Source organism: Barbus barbus (genome assembly GCF_936440315.1).
Source record: "Barbus barbus genome assembly, chromosome: 6".
In the NCBI taxonomy this organism is placed as follows: Eukaryota; Metazoa; Chordata; class Actinopteri; order Cypriniformes; family Cyprinidae; genus Barbus; species Barbus barbus.
In genome coordinates this window covers 2134405-2142712 of record NC_136734.1, presented here as the reverse complement: position 1 = coordinate 2142712, position 8308 = coordinate 2134405, and the positions used below count along the sequence as shown (strand labels likewise).

At 46.8% G+C, this 8308-nt stretch overlaps 1 protein-coding gene across 1 annotated transcript in view; it reads left to right on the top strand.

Annotated features, from left to right (window-relative positions):
* Positions 1–479: 479 nt before the first annotated feature.
* Positions 480–8308, top strand: part of srrm3 (serine/arginine repetitive matrix 3) — a gene marked incomplete at its 3' end in the record, with an annotated part of 80552 nt that continues 72723 nt past the window's right edge. The window contains exon 1 of the mRNA XM_079419902.1: positions 480–600. The remainder of the gene's footprint in view (positions 601–8308) is intronic.

Here is an 8308-nt window from a genome sequence, read left to right as displayed (position 1 = left end):
CAAATACTAAATGCATATATATTTATGATTCGAATATTTCCTAAATATTACCGTAATTTAAAATAACTGTTTTCTATATGGATTTATTTTAAAATGTATTTTATAAAACTGAATTTTCAGGTTAGAGTCTTCAGCCTTTTTTTTTGGGGTGTTTTTGTTTTTCTGTAAATGTTCTAAAAACAAAAAAGTCTAGGTTAAATAATATTTAAATAAATGGATAAATAATAAAATAACACTTATTCTAATCTAATTATTCTAATTATTTATTTATTTTCAAAATGTTTATATAATAGACAGAAATGTTCCTGTGGTAAAACTGCACCAGCAGGTGTTCCATCACATGTTTTAAATGTGTGTTTTATGAATTATAGTAATTATTATTTCATAATTAGTCTGTTTTGATATGAGTCAGTCTTGCGGCACGCTGCGGTGTCTCCTCCTGAGCGCTGGAGGACGCTGCGTCTGATGCGCTCGCGCTGTCCAGCACTCAGAGCGTTCAGCACCGCGAGCGGAGGACAGCTCCCGACCCTCCGAGAAAAACACCGCAGACCGACGCAGAAGCGCTTCAGCCAGCCTCGTCTACATCTACAAGACCAACCGGTAAGATTACTCCCCGCTTCCCATCAAATACAGCGCTGAACTAACACGAGAGAGTGCGTGAGCATCAAACACACAACAGCAGCGGCGCCACAAGCTCTTAATGTGATTAAACGCGATTATTGCTCCTTCTTTTGTTCTTCACACTGTGTTTATGTGCCTGCGTAACTAAAATACACACACATGACGTTTGATTTTAATATTTTCCGTCTCATCTTGACCGTCTGACAATAATAATAAGACATGTTAGGAATTAACGGCGAGCTTTATAGCTGACTCTCAGAATAAATGTAGAACTGAATGCATTTATTGATTTAAATGACACGGTAATCTGATCCGAGCCATAATGAAGAAATTATGAAAGAAATGTTTCATTTATGTTTATACCAAAAGGGTGAATCTCATAATGAACGTGATCATATTTGCAGGAGGGTAATAGAAACCTAATCATAACGTTATTTAAAGGTTGCAAAAACGTTTCTTAGACAAAATAACATCATAAAGATGTTCAGAGAATGTTCTAAAAACGTTTTCTCTCAACGTTATGAGAACATGTTAATTATGAGAACACATTACTTTGAGGACGTTTTGTCCTAACATTATTATAACTTAAATAAAAATAAAAAAGCTTTAGAGAAAGGTGTTAGCTGGCTGATGCATGTTTAGTTTGCTTGCACAAAATAAACTGTGTGTATTATTCTAAATGCATAATTACCTTGCACAGCTTCTTATGTTTATGCATTATTGTTTTTATTCCTGTTGCTAAATGAATGATGTGTAACACAGACATGGTAAAGTGCCACTAGTATTTCTTACTATGCTTTGTTTTTGAATGGTAAAGCTGTAGAGATAGGTGTGCCTGTGTTTAACACCTCTGTCTCTGTGCTCCGCTCAGCCTTACATGAAGCTCTCGACACCCTCTTTATTCTGGGGTCACTGGCTGCTGGTCGTTCAGAAAGAGATAAATGCACTCATGTAATGGAGGGGAGTTAGTTATCCACGGCTGGTTGTCAGTAATTTCCCAGGGTGCCGTTTTAGTCTGCATATCCCCAGTAATGTAGATTTATTTCTTAATGTGTACAGGAATTGTGTTTTTAGGAAGTAATTTATCCACAGTGTGTGAGTGACAGTAGTAAACGGTTTAAAACATTGCTGGTTTGCCTGAGAAATGTAAGAATATCAAATATGAAGACTTTAAAGATGTACAATGTTTGCTGGGTTGATCTTTGACTGCAGCTGTGGGGCAGAAAATTCATTCAGATCAGTTTTGTGTGTGTGAGTGAGTGTGTAAACATCTCTTAATGTCTTCTTTCTTGTGTTTTAAGTGTTTGTTAGGTTTTTGCCAAGTGGTTGCGAGAGTATCCTGGTTGGCAGGTGTTCTGTGTGGAAAGTGCATCCTTTGATTTTATTTAATGGCACTCTCAGAAAAAGGTGCAAAAGTTGTCACCGGGGCAGTACACTTTCAAAAGTTATAAATATGTATCTTTTAGATACTAATATGCACACTCTAGGTACAAATATGTATCTTTAAGGTAACAAAATGCATCCTTTAGTTGTAAAAAAGGGTACAAAGAAGTAGCTTTTGAAAGGGTGCCATCCCAGTGACAGCTTTTGTACCTTTTTTTTTTGAGAGTGCAGGTAAAAATTGTAAGTCTAATCTCTTAGTGCACTAACAGCACAGCTCTCTTTTGACACAATCTGATGATTTGATTTCGACGGATTACAGACATTATTAGCCAATGTTTAAGTTAATGATTTGAACAAACTACAAACTTCTAGTAGCGATGATTTACTCTACAATTATCAAAATCAATATAATGCCTTTAAATTCATGCTGGTCCATGTGTTGGTCATGAAAATCATCCAAGTCTGTTTTTTTTCAGCGTTCTTTTATTGTGTAAACATCAATCATCTTGCGCTTCATAGAAATACTTGTAATTGAACCCAGAGCAGAGAGCTTTCTGATTGGCTGTGAATGTCCTGATTGACAACTAAATATTTAAATGCCTAAATTTAGCACAATTGCATCACAGTCCATGTTGACTCCTGATCACAGATCACAGGGGGCCGGCTGCATAAACTGTTTAGACTGGTCTTAAAAAGTTAGTCATCTAATTTTTTTCTTTAAGACTGGTTATAGCTTTTTTAATTCAGTTTTGAAAAGGAAGATTGGTCTTATTTGTATTGGAAAAGTGAGACTTATTACCCCTTGGCAACTGCTAGTTGGTAAAACTGGTTCTTAAGGCACAGTCGTAACATTATGGCTAAGTTTATGCAACTGGCCCCAGATGTGCTTATCTGTTTCAGATCGAGGCTACAATTGTTTGCATCGTCATCAAAACAAATGACAGACTTGAAACAGTCTCTTTGCACCCCCTAGGGACCATGTGATCTCATTAATATTCATGCATCTTTTTTTACACAAACAAAATATCAACATATTGACAGCTTCTGAAATGCACACCCTTTTATGCATACATAAAATAAAACTGATTTGAATTGCGTTGACTGCAACAAATGCTTTGTGCACATTTGTTTGTCTCTAAAGCTTGTTTGTAAACTATACAGCGGTTATATGGAGAAGTTGCATATACTGTACATTGATATTTTACTAATAAATACTGCAGGCAAAAATTAAAAGTAACCATTTATACGCTGCATTCATTATTTTTTTTCATTACATTAATTATATTGTCACAACATTGAAAGAAATTGCTAGTACATTATTCAGAAATTGCTAGTACATTTCACAAGTAATTACAAGGAAATGGCAAGTAACACCAAGTAGGGCTCGCTGCAGTCCACAACATCTAGGGGGCGTGGTTGGATCCACATCTAGGGGGTGGAGATGGGTAGGTTTAGGTATAGGCAGGTGGGAGGAGTTGGACCTGGATCCAACCTGTCACGTTCCCTCTCGGGATACAAGGAGGTGCGGAGACGTGAAGGTTCCTATAAGGATCTTTATTAGAATCCAGCATACAAACAGGGATCAAGGGGAGAGACGAACACATCTGACGTGATGACCGGACACAGGGGCTAGGAAACACAGGGCTTATAAACACTAGGAAAACAAGGAACAGGTGTGGACTAATCACAACACAGGGCTAGGGACTAATTAAACTAATGAAGACAAACGAGGACAGGAACAGGAAGGCCAAATATGGGCACAGGAGGAGGGGAAACACAAGACAAGGACTGACATTACGCCCCCCTCCGGAAGGCGTGTCCTCACGCCTAACCCCATCCAATGGGGAGGGGGGGTGGGCGCTCTGGAGGCCTCCAGGGCGGTGCCCGTTCCAGGGGCCATGGCGGGTCAGGGGACTCGGGAGGCCATGGCGGGTCAGGAGACTCGGGAGGCCCTGGCGGATCTGGAGACTCGGGAGGCCATGGCGGATCTGGAGACTCGGGAGGCCATGGCGGATCTGGAGACTCGGGAGGCCAGGGCGGATCTGGAGACTCGGGAGGCCAGGGCGGATCTGGAGACTCGGGAGGCCAGGGCGGGTCAGGGGACTCGGGAGGCCAGGGCGGGTCAGGGGGCTCGGGAGGCCAGGGCGGGTCAGGGGGCTCGGGAGGCCAGGGCGGGTCAGGGGACTCGGGAAGCCACGGCCTATTTTTTTCGGGTCGTGTGGCCTTGGCCCTTGGCCCGGCCACACAGGCTGTGACCCTCTTACCCCCCCCCAAAATTTTCTTGGGGAAGCTCCCCCCTGGGAGCCACAGAGGAGCGGACTGTGACGGGCGCTCTTGCAGCGCGGACTCTGACGGGCGCTCTTGCAGCGCGGACTCTGACGGGCGCTCTTGCAGCGCGGACTCTGACGGGCGCTCTTGCAGCGCGGACTCTGACGGGCGCTCTTGCAGCGCGGACTCTGACGGGCGCTCTTGCAGCGCGGACTCTGACGGGCGCTCTTGCAGCGCGGACTCTGTCGGGCGCTCTTGCAGCGCGGACTCTGTCGGGCGCTCTTGCAGCGCGGACTCTGTCGGGCGCTCTTGCAGCGCGGACTCTGTCGGGCGCTCTTGCAGCGCGGACTCTGTCGGGCGCTCTTGCAGCGCGGACTCTGTCGGGCGCTCTTGCAGCGCGGACTCTGTCGGGCGCTCTTGCAGCGCGGACTCTGTCGGGCGCTCTTGCAGCGCGGACTCTGTCGGGCGCTCTTGCAGCGCGGACTCTGTCGGGCGCTCTTGCAGCGCGGGGCTGGATGGAACCAGCGGAAACGCAGGAGGGCACGTGCGTGGAGCCGGCACGGGAGGGCACGTGCGTGGAGCCGGCACGGGAGGGCACGTGCGTGGAGCCGGCACGGGAGGGCACGTGCGTGGAGCCGGCACGGGAGGGCACGTGCGTGGAGCCGGCACGGGAGGGCACGTGCGTGGAGCCGGCACGGGAGGGCACGTGCGTGGAGCCGGCACTGGGGGGCGCTCGGGAAGCGCGGACACTTGGGGGCGCTCTGGAAGCGCGGACACTTGGGGGCGCTCTGGAAGCGCGGACACTTGGGGGCGCTCTGGAAGCGCGGACACTTGGGGGCGCTCTGGAAGCGCGGACACTTGGGGGCGCTCTGGAAGCGCGGACACTTGGGGGCGCTCTGGAAGCGCGGACACTTGGGGGCGCTCTGGAAGCGCGGACACTTGGGGGCGCTCTGGAAGCGCGGACACTTGGGGGCGCTCTGGAAGCGCGGACACTTGGGGGCGCTCTGGAAGCGCGGACACTTGGGGGCGCTCTGGAAGCGCGGGGCTGGACGGAACCAGCGGGAACTCAGGAGGGCTGGACGGAACCAGCGGGAACTCAGGAGGGCTGGACGGAACCAGCGGGAACTCAGGAGGGCTGGACGGAACCAGCGGGAACTCAGGAGGGCTGGACGGAACCAGCGGGAACTCAGGAGGGCTGGACGGAACCAGCGGGAACTCAGGAGGGCTGGACGGAACCAGCGGGAACTCAGGAGGGCTGGACGGAACCAGCGGGAACTCAGGAGGGCTGGACGGAACCAGCGGGAACTCAGGAGGGCTGGACGGAACCAGCGGGAACTCAGGAGGGCTGGACGGAACCAGCGGGAACTCAGGAGGGCTGGACGGAACCAGCGGGACTTCAGGACGGCTGGGCGGAACCAGCGGGAACTCAGGAGTCCACCTGCGAGGAGCAGGCACTGGAGGGCGCTCTGGAAGCGCGAGTTCGCGGGGGCGCTCTGGAAGCGCGAGCGGCGGCGGGCTCGGGAGAGCCGCGGACGACGGCGGGCTAGCTTCGACTCGGGCCCGGAAGTCTCCCAGACACCGGTATATCCCCAGCCTCCAGGTCAATCCCGTGGTGTCTGGGAGGTTCATGGGGCGGTGGTGACAGGCCCCGAGCCGGAAGAGCTGGAGGATGACCGCGTCGTGCAGCTCCGCCTTCCCGGCCAGCTCGCAGAACTCCTCCGTGTACTCCACGAAGGGGAGGTCCCGCAAAACGAGGGCGCCGAGGCGGGCGGTGAACTCCATCGCCGTGGAGGGAGCGGGAAAAAAGGAGCTAACAAAAAACTTTCAAAAGCGGAAAAAAAAGGCGGGGGTGGAAAAGCGCCGCTTACTTCTGTTTGGGTCCGGTCATCTGTCACGTTCCCTCTCGGGATACAAGGAGGTGCGGAGACGTGAAGGTTCCTATAAGGATCTTTATTAGAATCCAGCATACAAACAGGGATCAAGGGGAGAGACGAACACATCTGACGTGATGACCGGACACAGGGGCTAGGAAACACAGGGCTTATAAACACTAGGAAAACAAGGAACAGGTGTGGACTAATCACAACACAGGGCTAGGGACTAATTAAACTAATGAAGACAAACGAGGACAGGAACAGGAAGGCCAAATATGGGCACAGGAGGAGGGGAAACACAAGACAAGGACTGACACAACCACGCCCCCTGGATCTTGTAGGAGACGCTTCTCAGTAACGCTTTGAATTAAAGGTGAAATTTTGAAGTAGAAAGAATGCATTATTATATGTATTATGTGCAACTTCAGTTTTTTACAATGTAGATATTTCACCAATTCCAATCTTTTTCGAATGGGTTCTTAAAACTGCCAGTAAGATGAAGTACAAAAATGTGCACTTTTAATGTATGAATGCGCAGCGAGAGCCAACGCGATCATCCTAGTAGGGTGCTGCGTTTTAATCCGGGTGTCTGGAAGACAACTCGTTTCTCTCTCACCCCATTTTTCTCTTTTTTTTTCTCAGCCTCCATTTTATCAAAAGTGTCTCCTCCTGCCATCCTAATTCTCCCATCCGCTGATGGTTCCCCTGAAGGGCACACAGATCCTCAGGGGGCTGGTTAGCGTGTGTGTGTGTGTGTGTTTTCCAGCATATGTCTGTCCTCTATACCCGCACTGGAGTGTGTTTAATGCTAAATGGGAATGTTGACTCTCAGCAGGCTTCTGTCTCTTTTTTCCAGTCTATTCCTGTCTATTTACTCTTAGAATTTCACAGCAGAATCGCTCTTAGAATGGCAGAACAATTAGCAGAAATGCACCTTTTTTACAGATTATTTCATAGACATAATTCATTTCAAAAAGACTAAATATATAGATGTGCATGCTTCATCTTGTTTAAAAGATTTGATGGTGATAACTTAAAGGAACAGTTCACCCCAAAAATGAAAATTTGCTGTAAATGTACTCAGCCTCAGGCCACCCATGATGTAGGTGAGTTTGTTTAGAGCTGTTTTGGCTTGAAAATGGTGCTTCTGTGCAGATTTCTCTCCTGATTCAGATCAGAAGACTTTTTTATTATAGGCTATGGACTCATATTTTAGCCGGAAGCAACGGTTTGAAGTTAAGAACATCTTTCACTAGGAATAGTTCACCCAAAAATGAAATTCAAAATTAAAATCATCACATCAAGTTCCAAACTGTATGACTTTCTTTCTTCCTTCCATGAAACACAAAAGAAAATATATTGCAGAATTTGACCTGTTTTTTTTTTTATAATGGTACCCGGGGCTTCAAAAAGAAAGCACCATTAAAGCGTAATAAAATTAGTCCATAAGTCTTTTGAAGTCACACAATGCTTTCTTTATTCATTATAAGTCATTATTCACTGAATGACTCTTCATACCAGACGTTTGTTTTTTTGACATCACTGACGCGTATTACAGTCATTTTAGTGAAAAATCATTATTTCTGTCATATGACTTTTTAAAATTGGGGATAGTGTATAAGACACCTTTGGTCATTTTAGAAGCTTGACAGCCCTAATCCTCATTTTTGTTTTTGTGTTATATGGCAATTAGCACAAGAAATAACCACAAAGAAATGGGACACGAGTAAATGATTTCGCTTTAAGCAGGAGTGTGTGGTCATCTCAGTCTGCTCAGTGTATTCTGGGCAATCTAGACAACTCATATCTACACTCATCTCAGTTCAAAGGACGTATCAGACAGAATATGCAACATCCAATTGAAATCAGGATATAAATGGAATCATTTGAGTCACATCAAAGACAAAGTTCATTTGTAAAGCAGCATCATTCGATCTCTTCTGACAGCATGTGGTTTGACATCATGAGATGTTTATTCACTTTCATAAATTGCATTTATTTCCTCTGTGCAGAAATTTATTTTTGTGAAGCAGAAAGAGTCAAAATAATGATCTGTTCATCATTGCTAGTCTGTGTTTTCGCTGGTGTCTCTGTGCTGGATTGCTCTGGTCTGGTCTGGATGTAGAGAGCAGATGAAAGGGCATTATTGAAGAGATGAGGGA